Source organism: Psammomys obesus, unplaced genomic scaffold (assembly GCF_907164565.1).
Source record: "Psammomys obesus unplaced genomic scaffold, mPsaObe1.curated_primary_1811, whole genome shotgun sequence".
Lineage (NCBI taxonomy): Eukaryota > Metazoa > Chordata > Mammalia > Rodentia > Muridae > Psammomys > Psammomys obesus.
This window is the reverse complement of record NW_026587216.1, coordinates 42418321-42433381: the sequence shown is the minus strand read 5'-3', so window position 1 is coordinate 42433381 and position 15061 is coordinate 42418321. Positions and strand designations below refer to the sequence as shown.

The window sequence follows — 15061 nt, the reverse complement described above, 5'->3', positions numbered from 1 at the left end:
CCAGCCACTTCATTTTAGTCTGGACACATAGGCTTGTTTCCCAGGTCAAACAAATAAACATAGGACACCAAGTAACAATCACTCACTCTGCAAGCTTGCCATAACTCCTCTCTTCCCCAACACATTAACAGACAGACACACACACATCCTCGGAGAGAGTCTGTCTGCAATGGTGCCTCTGTCTTGATCTCACAGCACGGAGGACCCTGCTCTCTGCCAAGGCCTCTTCTGTGCTCAGATGCTCCCCAGTCTCAGCCTTTCTACCTGCTGTCCTCCTCCTTTCTATCTTCAGTGCTGATGGCCAAACCTGAAACCTCATCTGCTCATTAAATTCATATCCTCACTGACCTCCCTACCTCCAGTTCTCCCTCAAATCCATCTCCACAGCACTTCTGGAATAAGCTCCTGAAACTTAAATTTAGTTGAAAACCTCCATGGGGCTTATAGTTCAGTTTTCCTTTTTCCTTAAGTACAGTTCTTACTCTACTGTAGTCTGGCTTTTCTGTTCTTACCAATATTTCTACCTTTGTAACTGCCAACACACACATACCACACACTGGCAGAAAGGTATGGCAGGTGTGAACAAGACCCAACTCTTCTGCATCCTTCCACCTAGTAGAAGGCAATGCTGGTTCTCATCACTCTTGAATCTGGAAGTAAGCTATTTGTTTTGACCAATGAAACTCTAAAGTGAAAGCCAGAGGAGCTGCTGAGGTCATAGGAGTGTGTTCAGGTGAAGCCTTTTGTGTCTGGGGCACTTAAGTTTTTCACTTAATGCATTTTGGGCATACCACTTATGTAAAAAAGATAAACTTTTATGGTTTCAAGATATTGAGATATGGGCTTGCTTACATGAATAAGTAAATACACCATAGCCAACGCCATTTTAACTGTTAATCATGAAGCATTTCCATCCTCTGATTTAGATCATTACAACATTTTGTTGCACGTTTTCATAACACAGCATTGCACTGAAATAGCTGTTTTAATTATGTTTTCTTTATTAAACTCTATTCCTCAAGGCAAGAACTGTGTACAACATTTAGTAGCATCATGGCCAAGCAGCATTTATTTCTTTTTAGGTACTTTATAAACAATCATGAATTTACCCAGCCCTCGCTTATTAATACCCAAAGATTATTCTAGCTAGTGAAGACTGAATGAAAACAGAGCCATCACAATACTGCGTTATTTACTCCTTTTGCTGCAATCAAATAACCACGAAAGAAACAAAGAAGAGTAGGAAGAATTTATCTCGGCTCCCCATTAACTCCACAGTTCACTGTAGGCCTGATGCATAGCAGAAGGTCAGATCGCAGTCCCACAGCAGGAGCACAGGGCTGTGTACTTACATCCCCGTGGACCAGCACAGTCTGAAGCACAGAGTCACTTCCTCCACTACCTTCCACTCCCAAAGCTTCTAGATTCTCTCCTCAAAGCACTGAGTGCTCAAATACACAAGGCTGTGTGGCACATTTCACAATAAAACCATAATTGTATATTGTATACTTGCTAGTGGTAATCATAATAAATAAGTATAAAATATGTGGCTTATTAGATATTGATGAATACTACAGGATAGAGAGCAATACATAGTGTTGACAGCAGACCTTCTAACTGAAAAGTGAGCTCTTAATACATATAGGTAGTGATATTTTAATAGTGCAAAAGGAATTAGACAGAGTAGAACAACAAAGCATAAGTTTGCTGATAAGGGGAAAGCCTGGAATGTACAAATGAGTGAGTTCTAAGCCTGGAACAAATGAATGGGTAGAAGAGCAGAGACGGAGGGGCAGGTTTTGTATAGAAATCCTGGCTGACTTCACAGCCTCCTCTTTCAGCTTGAATGTCTAGAGAACCCTTCAAGGCTTGTGGATCATGACAGAGAAAGGACAAATGAGGTCAACAGAGCAAGAGGCTGATCCTCTAGCCGTATTTCCTTCCTGGAACTCCTTTGAAGCCGTGTGCCAATAAATTAAGAAACAGTAAATGTAATGCTGTATAGCCAAGTTTATGCTCACTAATTAACACATCGCAATATTGACTAAAACCAATAAGTAATTATCAAAACATTATAATGTAGTAAAGCATAATAATGCTCTGAGTGTCAGGAGACTGCACGTCAAGTGTGGCGACAGGTCAGTACACAACGGTACAGTACATTTAACAAACAAGTCAGATCAAAACCCACAGCCTAGGAATCTTGCTTGGTTTACTTTGACATGTCTAAATTACACAAAATAAAAACATGCAGAACATTTTCTCATTATAATAGTGCCCTCTGTAACAAAAAGCCATGTTCAGAACCCAAGTTTATTGCCAGAAGCAAACAATTCAAACCAAGAAAAACAAAGTAAAAGGAAACAAACCACAAATCAAAACCCCCTTTTCCAAGTGTTCAATCAAGAAAACACACCTTACACCGTGTCCTTGAGGCTGCCAAGTCTAAGCTCTGGAAAGCGGCCAAAAAGAGAGCTGCTTCCTGAAGCAAGGTCTCAGAAGCTGTGCTGCATCTCTGGCAAATTCAATTCCAGTCTCCAAAAATTACACTCTTGGTCAATTTTTCTTACTGTAATTTAAAATGAGAATATATGGACAAATTAAATGAATGATTTCCAGTTACCTAATTGTCTAAGAACAAGACACACTGAAGGGGCTGGAGAAAGATCAGTTGTTTAAGAGCTTGCTGTGCAAATCTAAGGACTAGAGTTCAAGGTCCAGAATGTATTAAAATGAAGGGGCCACCAAAATTCTTAGTGTTTGGGAAGCAGACAGAGCGTCCCTGAAGCAAGCTGGCTAACTGGACTAGCCAAGTCAGTAAGCTCAATATATTATGTAGAGATAATTGAGGAGGACTCCTGATGTCAGCCCTGGACCTCCAGATACAGGCACAGTACATACAACCATAAATCAGAACATACAAACACAAGCAAAAAATATTTTAAAAATTAAAATGAAACAAGCAAACAAAAAACAAGCACAATTTAGAGTTTCATATAATTTCTTTTTGTTTTATTCTTTGATTCCTGGTTTTCTAACAGTTACCTATTCAACCCAAAACAGATTTAACTGCCAAAGTTCATTTGGAAAATAATGCATCTTCATTAGGCACAATCCCATAATAATGGCTAGGAGAAGGTCCCTTATAGGAAACCACTACAGAAATTTCCTTAACCAAATAAATGTGCAAAGGTCATCTGAGTGGGGGGGGGGGGGGGCTCGAGTATGTTCTAGAGCAGTGGTTCTCAACCCTCCTAAAGCTGCGACGGTTTGAAACAGTTCCTCATGCTGTGGTGACCCCCAACCATAAAATTATTTTGTTGCTACTTCATAACTGTGATCTTGCTACTTTCATGGATCACAATGCAAATATCTGATATGCAGAATATCTGATAAGCAGTCACCAAAGGTCCACACACTGAGAACCACTGTTTGAGAATCATACATGAGTGTACAAAAACAAGTTTCAGATATCTTTTAGTTATTTCAGCTTGTATATCATCAACTCACAAAGCAACGATACTTAATCACACATTTTAAAGTGCACGTTACTTCCAAAGCACTTAACAGTCATAATAGAAAATAACCATGTATATATAATTTATTCATTTTTGTTCAGTGTGTACACATGCATTTACCGAACATTACGAGTCATATATATTATACACATATTATGTATCAAACCCCGAGCTTTCCTCTAGTTAACACTGAAATTACTCTGTACAGATGAGAATCAAACTTACATGACTCCAAACTGCTTTCTAACAACTAAAAACTTATGAATTCATGCACACACATGAATTTATGTGAGCGAGGGTGTCTATGAAAGCCAAAAGGGGGCTCCAGATCCCCTGAAGCAGTGCAGCTTACGGTAAGCCACCCAGTCTGCGTGCTAAGAACTGATCTTTGCTATTGTGCAAAAGCAGAAACACTGTTAACTGCTGAACCATCTCTCCAGCCTCACGGTCATTTGAAAGTACAGATAAAAATTCAAATCAAGAGTCCTAACATGAAATAATGGCTTTTAAGCAAATACTGCTCTTACAGTATAAAGTTTGATGCTTATCTCATACTACAGACTAAAGATGACAAAAATAAATCACAGTCCTAAATGCAAGGGCTAGCATTATAATATATTTGCAAAAAATGTCTGAGTTAAGCTTCATAATTTTGAGCTATATATGTAAATGTTGCTTTTATTTCTTCAGAGGAGGGGATGAGATTACAGATGTACCCAATCTGTATGAATTCATGACTTAGGTTGAGCCCAGAGTATTCCTTTCTCTGTTCTAGGTATTCCCAGGCCTAGGCCTGGAAGCTTCTAACCTAAATACAATCTAGTCTGGTGTAAGGCCAGACCCTGAAGGCTTCAGCTTCAAGCCTTCATCTACTAACCTAGGCTTAGGGTGTTTTCAGCCTCTGAGACTTACTGCTGAATAAACCTACCCTTTCTAGTTATTTCTGGTCCAACTCAGCTGTTCTGGCTCAAACTCCTCTCCAAGCTGACTGATTCAAATTGGCTTCTCTCAACTTCTGACTGTGTTGCTCTACTTAGAAAAACTAACTCTGAACTCCACAAACTGAACTACACTGACTACACAACTGAATTCAACTGCATTCAGTGAACTGCACTGAACTCACTTCCCTATCTTGTTCCTGTGAGAGTTGTGTGTACCCTATCTCTGCCTCATTCTGCCAAATCTTTCTCTGATTAGTCACTTTGTCTCTCAATTAGGCCATTAACTTTCAAACAAGCCTGCTTCCTTCTATAAACTGACTCTACCTTCATTCCTTGGGATTAAAGGTGCATACTAAGGGTATTTCTGTATTCCAGCCAGCTCCTACTGTAATCCAGGATGTGTCTGCATTCTATCTGCATCACATAGGCCTCGGAGGTCTTTAGATGTGATCTCTTGCCAAAGCAGCTAAGTTGCTGAATTGAAATTCCTCTACATACATAAGCTCCTTAGAGAAGCAGAGTATTGTAAGTTTCAAAGAACAAAAACTACAAAGATGACCCACACAGTGGGAGTAACATTTACAATCAGTTATTAGATAAAAGTTTTGTACTTAGGTTATATGAAGGACTTTTACTTTTTAGCAATTAAAAAATATTTCCAATTTGCCAGTAATCAAAGCTTTTGAAATAATAGTTCTCCAAAGACTTTTCAAATTTCTAATAAGCTCATACATTATTTATTATAGAAAATGAGAACAGAGACACATCACTTTCACCTGCGCACGGTTGGCTACACCAAAAGAAAAACATTGACAGTGGAGGGAGATGGTGGAGAGATTAGAACCCTCAGACATTGGGAAGGAAAGTCAAAGAGTGTACTGCTTTGGAGAGCAGTCAGCAACTGCGTTGAAAAACACAAACACAGAATCACATATGAGTAATCCTTCTGCTCTTAGATGTACATTCAAAAGAACTGAAAGTATCGCTATATAAATCTTGCATGTGTGTCTTTAGAATGGAATCATTCAAACAGCTTCAAAGAGGAACCTATCCACAATGAACAGACTGAAAAGTCAAGGCACAGCCACATAGCGGGATATTATCCAAAAAGGCAAATCAAATGTTGATGCACATTAAAACATGGATGATCCTAGAAAAAAAAAAAAAAAAAAAGAAAAAAGCTAAGTGAAAAAGGGCAGGCAGAAGAGCTCACTGAATGTGTTGTTCTCTTTACATGAAATATTCAGAAAGGGAGAAATCAATGGTGACCGTAAAAAGATTGAGGGGGGCTGTAGAGGTACAAGCGATAAAGTGTGATTTCTAATGAAGAAAAGATTCCTTGCTGAAATAAAAAATATTTCAAAATTAGACAGTGTTGATGGTTGTACAGTTCTACAAACATTCCAGATCATTTTTAAAATGCTAAATCTTATGCTTGTGAACAGTATAGCTCAACATACAGGTTAAATAAAAGCGTCACACAATCCATTCTAAAGTTCTTTTCTAAAATTGGAGGGGCAAGTGCTCCCCGGCATCTGTTAGCTTATGTAAAGGTATCATGTCCATCTCTCATAAGTGTGAGACTCCTGAAGTGAATCGAGGATGAACAGTGAAGAGATTCCATGGCCACTGAGGGCACAAGCACTCCAAGGGCAGTTCAGCCCTGGCTGTCACCTCAATCACAGTTCATGCAAAAACTCCAGAAACAGTAATTGAACAGAATACTGAATTTTTTACAGTGTGAATAATGGATACTGGCCCCTTATAAATGATGATGCAATTACTGATAATATTGAGCCGTTGGCATTCTTAAAATGGCAGTTAGCATGGCAAGCACCGAGATTGTGTAATCAGCTGTACGGTCGGAACTTGTTTTCACATCCCTTGGGAATAAAGCACGATTAGCTGTAACTGAAGAAATGGTTCCCCTGGGATGCAGTGAGTGACCTACTTGAGCATGCTACCTTGAGAAGGAACAGGACAGAAATCTGCATTAAAATCCACCCACGGAGTTTACTCTTTACAGAAATCTATGTGTTCTGAGCTATGGGCTGACATTCCATTTGAAAAAAAAATGAGGAAAAAGAATATTTGTAGGATGAGATATGAATACCAAAGTATATATAAATATTATTATCCAGAAAATTATTTCATTATCAACTAAACCAATGTTAAAAGTGGAGCACAGATAGTCATATTTTCTGCAGGCACTGAAATGTTTGCTTTCACAACAAAAAAATTGTCTATGCATTAAATTTTGAGATTGCATTATCCACATCTAAACTATAAATCTAAATATGTTCAAGTAGCCGCTAACTAAATTATCAACTTAAGCTTTCATGAATTTTTTATAGACCATATTTAAAGGTATCATAGAAAGCAAACATATATGATTATAGATTGTTTTGTCTAAATTGATATGCCTAGGAAGACCAGAAAACATTATATTTTGTGCCTTATAGGTAACTTAATCTTCTAAACTTTGAATGATTTTGACTTTTTTAGCACATATGTTTATACACAACAAAATCATATACTACCTGTGTTCCTAAGGCAGTTAAGAAACTGTTTACAGTCCTTAAAGGAGGGTGTTAAAAACAACAAAGAGGACAAAATTTCGTTATGTGATAACAAATAAAGAACTTCAGGGAATGCTGTGTTTGCAAGGTTTGAGAACTAATATCTTAACAGGCTGATCTGATCAACTGTTGGACTCTTTTAAAACCTCCAGTAGGTCCCCTGCTACATGGTGCAAATTATTTTACATAGTGTATATCAGCCTTCTTCACTTGGCCACTGGGTCCCTGTGGCCCCAGCCTCAGGAATGTTAGGAATAGTCTCTCCTAGCCACTGAACTCCTTGCTATGTTCTAACCAAATGCTACCCCTGCTTTTATAGAGTCAACAGCTCCACAGCTCCACAGCTCTGTTCCCTGTACCTCAACACAAGCTTTTTCCTAGACTTATCAACCTCAGAGTGACAGCAGCTCTTAAAACCTCATTTAATTTTACAATTGATCTGTGTAATTCACCTACGTTTCCCAGATACGTCTTTGATTATATGGTTGATATGCAATTCACTTATTGAAACACTTTACCTTTATAGTCACTCGGTTTAGTGATCAAATATTTACAATATATGGATAGTAACTTAATTTTGCCTTTCAAAAACAAAGTCTAAGATCTCTATATAAATGTTGATCTATCTCTATAGATCATGATTATTAAATGTAAATAAAAGTATATTTTTCTGGTGTTGGCACAGTTCACTGAAGATCAAAAAAATAAATGCTGAGGCAATAACAACATTGACAGACATTGGGAGCAAATCTGGACCTCCTGGATGGAAAAGGAACATTTAGTCTTGTATGTTAAGATTAATAATTCAGGCCAAGAGAAGACCGCATTTTACAAGCTAAAAAAGGCCCAGAAATGCAACAGGCATCTTTTTATGTAACATATGACCACTCTAAGAAACAATAATTTCAAATTATAAACATAAAAAAAGAACTATTTCATGTGAAAATTACAGAATGTATCTTCAGGAAGGGGAAGTTCCTGTTTTCATGTCTGTTCAATGCATTGTCTAATTCTATAAGACCAGTGGAACAATGGTTTAGAAATTTAAAATATATTCCTATGTGTTTTGTATTTCTGGGGTTTGAGCAACAGAATATGCTACTATATATATCAGAGAGCCTAGCTACTTTATTTGCTTTAGGAGGAAAATCAGCCTGAAAAGGTAGTAGTTATAAGATGAGTGCCATGAACATAAAAAGTCTATGTGTATGCTACTGAAGCTGATGGAGATATTTCTCCAAATACTATGATTAAATCTAATTTAAATTTGACAGCATATGTAAAAGAAACAAATTAATCCAATAGTACAAATATATATTTGAATAGGAATAAGACATTGTGAACTTCTCACTTACCTATGCCAGAGATGATATTATATACCCTGGCCCAAATATGTGCAGCTTCTAATCCCAGAACCTGGGATGAGTTACTAAGGGATCCTCACTATCATTAGGAGATGGGCTACAAAGGACCATTCAGAAAGAAGAGGGCCATAAATCTAGAAATGTGGGTGGCCATAAGACCTGGGGAAGGCAAAGAACACAAGACTGTCTACTGGAGGTTACAAAAGAATACAGTCCTGATAACACTGTCAATTCCATTCAATGAGACACGTGCCAAAACCAAACTACAGGAGTCTAAGAGAAAAAAACTGCTTTGTTTCTTAGCCCCTCAACTAGTGTTGGTTAGAACAAAAGTAAAGACAATATGTTTTCCATATTTTTCTTGACATCTTTCTATCTTTGCTACTATCTCTCTGCTATCATTTTATCACTGTCGCTCTCTTTTGGATGGTGTTCTAAACATAGAGGCCATGTATTATGAATGCACCAGCATCAAAATATTCTTGAGTTGGTCTTCTTTGACTTAAGGCATGCATCTGGGTTGTTTGTTAATTTCCTTGTTTGGTGGGACGTTTTCTGCCACTTCATTTCACTGTCAAATGCTATATTTTCCAGAACACGTTAGTGCATAAAAACCTGTATCGGGCATTTCTGCACAGTCCAGTGTTTCCCACATGTTTTGAGGAAACAGACTTGAGGAAAAGAAAGAAAGTAGAAAATGGAAATCCTAGAAGCAGAGAAGGGACAGAATCGGAAAGTAACTAACCTGTTCCAGCCCAGGGAGTCTACACTGAGTTCTACACTGAGTTACTACAAAAAAATGCATTCCAGTGCTCCAGTGTGTCATTGAAAAAGAAAAGAAAACCGCAAATACCCAGCCTTTCCTACACAGAATGAACCTGCTGACTAGGAGTGTTTTAACCCAAGTGAGCAATATGTCTGCCGCCAGAGTCGAATAAAGCTTCCTGTCCAGCGTACTGCCCACTGGAATCAGGGTATAAACTATAACTTTAATTAGGATCTGGTCATGGGTAGCCATATAATTTATTATTCTAAATCATACAAAGGCATATATATGTAAAACAAAGTGTTCTCTGGACTGAGTCATCTTTGTTTCATCATAGTTGAAATTTTAAGTTTTACAGTTTAACTGGACTGCTATTTCTGCAACTATGTAACCATGTGAAATTTTAAAAGAAGCCAGATACTTTATTCTTGCTTCAGTCTCCATGACTTAAATGACATGGTGTTGACAAGAACCTTCAGTTTTCGAAATTCTCCTCCCTTGTGACTCAGCATAATGGCTTGTTATATCACTGAGTACAGAATGTTTACCTCTTTATTATTCAAATTTATGAGGTAAAACATGGCTTTTTCACTAAAATGCATATACTAACTACTCTATTATTTCAAAGACATCTAGAATTTCCACCATAAAAAGATTAAGTATATTTAAGAGGTATGAATTAATTCTAGGAATAAATGATTCTTATTTGTTTCATTAAGAAATTTCTTGAGAAAGTGAAATGAGTAAGTATGTATCACTATTTTCTATTAGCTTCATTTTGGCTGTCCTGAGAAAAAACAAAAATACTATATTCTAAAAAGTATGCTTAAAACATTCATAAAGCCAAACTATTGATATTAAAACATGGATATATGCAAAAAGTCTGGTAGAAATATTCAGAGAAGAGTGCTTTCTGATAGGGCTCTAAGAGGCACAGTAAGGACATGCATTTTCCCTCAAGTGGACAGATTCCCTAGAGACCCAAACACTGGGTCTCAAAAGTCAACAGAAGCTGCTTTAACGTCATCATGATGATAAAAATGCTATTACACACTTCCAATGACCAAGAACTAGAACTCAGTGGTATCGAAGCAGATGCTGAGACTCATAGAGAAAATTTGGGCAGAGTGCAGGGAATCTTATGAAAGAAGGGGGAGATAAAAGACCTGGAGGGGACAGGAGCTCCACAAGGAGAGCAACAGAACCTAAAAATCTGGACACAGGGGTCTTTTTTGAGACTGATACTTCAACCAAGGACCATGCATGGAGATAACCTAAGACCCCTGCACAGATGTAGCCCAGGGCAGTTCAGTCTCCAAGTGGGTTCCCTAGTAATGGGAACAGGGACTGTCCCTGACATGAACTCAGTGGCTGACTCTTTGCTCACCTCCCCTTGAGGAAAGAACAGCCTTACCAGGCCACAGAGGAAGATAATGCAGCCAGTCCTGATGAGACCTAATATGCTAGGATCAGATGGAAGGGGAGTAAAACCTCCCCTATCAGTGGACTGGGGGAGGGACAAGGGAGGAGGAGGGAAGAAGAGTGAGATTGGGAGGCGAGGAGGGGACTATAGCTGCGATACAAAGTGAATAAATTGTAATTCATTTAAAAATAAATTAAAAAAGAAAAGAAAAAGAAAAAAAAAGAAACCAGAGTGCTAGGTACAGTCTTGGCCTACAATCCTAGTCACTCTAAATAAGAAAATATGATAGGTAGTATCAATTGTCAACTTGACTGGACCTACAGTCATCTAGGAGACAATCCTTTGAGGCAGAAACACCCAGTGGAAAAGTGGGTGGTGCCATTGCTTGGGCGGGATCTTGGGTTGCATTAAAAAGAAAGTCAGCTGAGCACAAGCATTTATAGTTCACTTCTTCCTGACTGTTGATCAAATATTCCTAACAGCTCCATTCTCCTGCCTCCATGCCTTCCCACCATCTTGGACTACTTTTAGTACATCAATCCAGAATAAACCGATCCATCCTTAAGTTGCTGTAGTTGGGTATTTTGTCAGCAACCAGGAAAGTAACTAATACAAGGGAATATCTAATCAGTGACTGGATTCACCAGTCTACATCTCTCCAATGATGGAGCTAACATGGATGATGCAAAATTTCCCACAAGGTGATTAAAGTCTGGCCTCTGGGGAAGAGAATAGAGGGTTAGAGTAGCTAGGAGGAACTAGTAGTCATTTTTGGTATCTGATCAAAAGCACTAACTAAAAGTCTGTTAAAAGCAAAACCAATGTTTGAGCACTGTTTACAAACTCAAAACAAGACACAAAAGTATATTATTGAGTCTTAAAAGGTTTAACTCATTGGGATGATATATCTAGTCCATCAGTTTCTCTCCTAAAAATTGAGAGTTCAGTAAAGGAGGGGAGAGTTCATATGAATAGTTTTAAGAAATACCAGGTCATTTTGTACACTCAACATTTATGATGAAAGAAATAGAATACTTCCTACTCTAATGCTTTCTCTATTCAATCGTAGCATGTCTAAAACTGGTACCCACTTTTTGAGGGTTATTTGAGCAAGGAAAATAGCAAACTCTAAAGTCTTCTATTTGAAAATCAAATCAGGAAAACAGTTACCAGTGAAGACAATCATGCTATTCTTTAGCCTATTAAATTAAATTAAAACATAAAAAAATCTTTCACATGAACTCTAAAAAGAGAATCAGGTAATGACTTTACAGTTGTATGAATTAAGCATAAACAGCCTCTCTTTGTCCAAAATGAACACTGATGCAAGAGAAATTTTACACATCTAACATTTATCTCAAAATACAATTTAACATTGTCCTATAACATTAATTTTCTTCACTTGCTTAAGTATCTGACTATGCTTTCATAGACATAATCAGTGAGATCTGCAATGAACCACAGCTTACATAAAAAAAAAAAAAAAGCAACAAGTTACTCAGCATTCCATGTTTTGGTTTGATTTCTAATAAAAATGAAATGGCTTGTGATGTACCTATTTGGATAGTTAAATGGGATAAGAGACTCTTTGAAAGAAAGTCTTTAAAAAAATATCTCTGCTCCAAGCCTTCCTTAGTAAGACATGGGAGAAAGTAATTATCTGTCCTTAAAGAAAAATAGGTGGTTTCAGTATAGCCTCCACTTACGCTTTAAATTTTGCCCAATCTAGAGGACTGATCACTCAATAGCTTTCCTTGGCTTCTCAAAATGGTGACATCAAAAAGGTTGAAATTATTAGATTTAATACAAACATTTCCCAGCCTTTCCAAGAGCCCCCACATGGCCACACTCCCTTCTCTGTGCAGTCTTAAGGGGTGGGGAACTGTTGAGGGCACAAAAACTGTCATGGAAGAGTACTTCCTGTTCTACCTAAGCAGTACCAACACTGAACCAATGGAGGAGAGAAAAATGGGCTTAATTCTCATTGCTCAACAAACCAAAGAAATAAGAAAATAATTCAAGTGCATTTAAAGTACTCTAAGCTAAACAAATGTAAATTGTAATCAATAACACTTTGCATTTGTGAAGATCACAATAATTTTTACTTTAAAATCAATCCTGCTAGGGTAGATACTAGATTGGAAACTTTACAAGTGAGAAGCGGTTGAGGATCCTCACTGAGGAAAACTAACCTTGCCAGCTTCCTTCCTGGCAGGCATTGTTAACAGCAGAACAAGGGAAGCATGCCTCCTGAGGAGTTATGCGGGAAGCCTGGCACAGAGAAGGAAAAGCCTTCTTTGTTTTCCCACAGAATGTTTGTTCTGCTGAATCACGTGGGCCCAGAAGCTCTGAGGGAAGACGCGACTTGCAGTAGTTACCTGTGTTATCATTAAACATGGACTCTACAGTAGGTGTTTAGAGAGATTTAACATGCTTCAGTGTTGGAAAGAAGCAACAGAAACTTATTCTAAGCATCACCATTTCTTTTCCAGACTCCATTTAATCATAGGGAGAAAGTAAGTTCAAGGTCCCAGGCCCTAGGAGAGCCGGGGACTTCCCAAGAGTTGCACAGCTTCTGTTTGTAAGGAAACAGTTGTCTCAGTCCAGCCATCTTAGGGACAACTTGTAAGGAAATAGTTGTCTGAGTCCAGACATCTCAAGGACAACCTCTCCATCTTGCTGACAGAGTCAACTAAGTTCATGTTCCCAGACCCAGGAACCTACTCCTATCCTGACAGATGGAAAGCCCCTTGCTCAGTCCCTTATGGCAAAATATGATCGGACAATAAACACGACAGACCACCCTGCTCCCCCTCATTTTATGGTTTCATCCCTTAACTATGCTGTACAATGTCCCATTCAGCTCCAGAGTCTGTTCTGGGGCCCTGATTAATCAGTAGTGTCTTGATTATACCAATTTTTTGTCACCTGCATTGACCTGTTGTTTGAGTTATGTCGTATTTAAGTAGACCGCACAATGGCGATAGCCTACTAGGAGAATCATATCTGAAAGCCTTTCCTGTAATGTGTTGCAGCTTCCAGAGAAGTTCTTTAAGATCCAGTGGAAGGCAGTATGTCGCAAAGCCCCTTTTCCTAGTCTTACACATATAAAGCAATATCTTTGGGTTCAGGGATTCAACAAGCATCAGGAAAATGCACCACTAACCAATAAAGGACCTATTCTCTACAAATATTTTGGCTTTCAGAGACTTCCTATTAAAAGGAAAACAGGAAAGAGTATATGGGCGTTAAAACACAGGAGAGGGAGGCCTGAGCAGGATTAGTGGAAACTGGAGTTACAGCAGCTAAGCAAGTTAAAGGACAGCAGTGAAGGCTAATCGCCAGCCTAGGGTAAGTCCTGGGGAGTGGGCGGGACTGAGAGTTTCAGGATAACAGGACACGCTGGCAGGGTGCGCCCCGCGTTGCTGGGCAACCGAGGAGGCCACGCCCACCCCACCCCAGCCCAGTCCTTCTCTCTGGGCCCCAGAAGCAGAGTGGTGAGAAAACGAGGCCTGCTGGACTCCGAGCCCAGCTCCCCCGGAGGGGCCTCTCGATGCCCAGGCCCAGCGCCTGGGGCCGTCCCCAGGGCCGGAGCTCCAGTCTCTCCACGGGGCTGGGGGACCCTGGCAAAGCGCGCTTCCAGCCCCGGGCCCGCGTCCAGAGCGCGGCGACCCCAAACCCCCCGCCCTCGTCGGAAACACACCTCAGCATAGCCCAGAGAGGGCGGCCCAACTGCGGGTCCGGCCGGGTGGGCAGCTGTCCACGCTGCTGTCACTCAGAGGCAGGGGCGGGACGAGGAGCCGCACGCCCCTAACTCGGGATTGAGCCGACGGGAGGGGCGGGGCCAGCGCCCAGTCTGCACTCTGATTGGCTAGCCCTCCCCGGAGAGGCTTCAGTCTGCGCGCGCCCTTAGGCCCATCCTTTATGTACCCTGGAGCTCTGAGTACTCCTGAGGGTGCTGAAGTTAACAGACAGGAGCCTGGCAGCTTCCACAAACGTAAAACAATAACCAAAAGTTATTTTAATGAGTGACCGACTCCCAGCTTTTACGCGCAAACAGAGCCACATCCAGTCAGGTGAATTTCCAATGTCCTGAGAACATTCAAGGAGCAAGGGGTGTGGGGGGACAAAATAAAAGAAAATGAATGGGGGGGGGGGGAGGGGGGGCTCTTTTTTTGTTGTTGTTTTTACTTTTATCTTTTAATATGAGAGTCAATTTAGGAAAAGTAATTCCTGAAACATGACTGTGATTGCAGATGGTTCAGGAACTTACTTTTTGAACCTGTAAAACAAGAACAAATACCATTTGGAATGTATTTGAGAACTGACTGCTTTCTAAATTATGCTTTTTACAATCCTGACAAAACCTCCTGAGAAATAGTAATATCCACGGTGTACGACGCATAGAGTAGAAGCAGTTAAGTTTATTTTACTCACTGAGCAAATCTAAGGGTCAGACAGTGATTCTTT

General features: G+C 39.6%; 1 protein-coding gene across 3 annotated transcripts in view; it reads right to left on the bottom strand.

Annotated features, from left to right (window-relative positions):
* Triqk (triple QxxK/R motif containing) overlaps positions 1 to 14372 on the bottom strand; it is a 62482-nt gene extending 48110 nt beyond the window's left edge. For 2 of the 3 annotated variants that reach the window (XM_055603475.1, XM_055603474.1), the window contains exons 1-2: positions 14295 to 14354; positions 2417 to 2569 (exon numbers count right to left, since the gene is read on the bottom strand). The gene's annotated coding sequence lies outside the window, so the exon portion shown is untranslated. Of the gene's footprint in view, positions 1 to 2416; positions 2570 to 14294 lie in introns of all 3 variants that reach the window. The other variant, XM_055603476.1, reaches the window with a different exon arrangement.
* Positions 14373 to 15061: the final 689 nt, after the last annotated feature.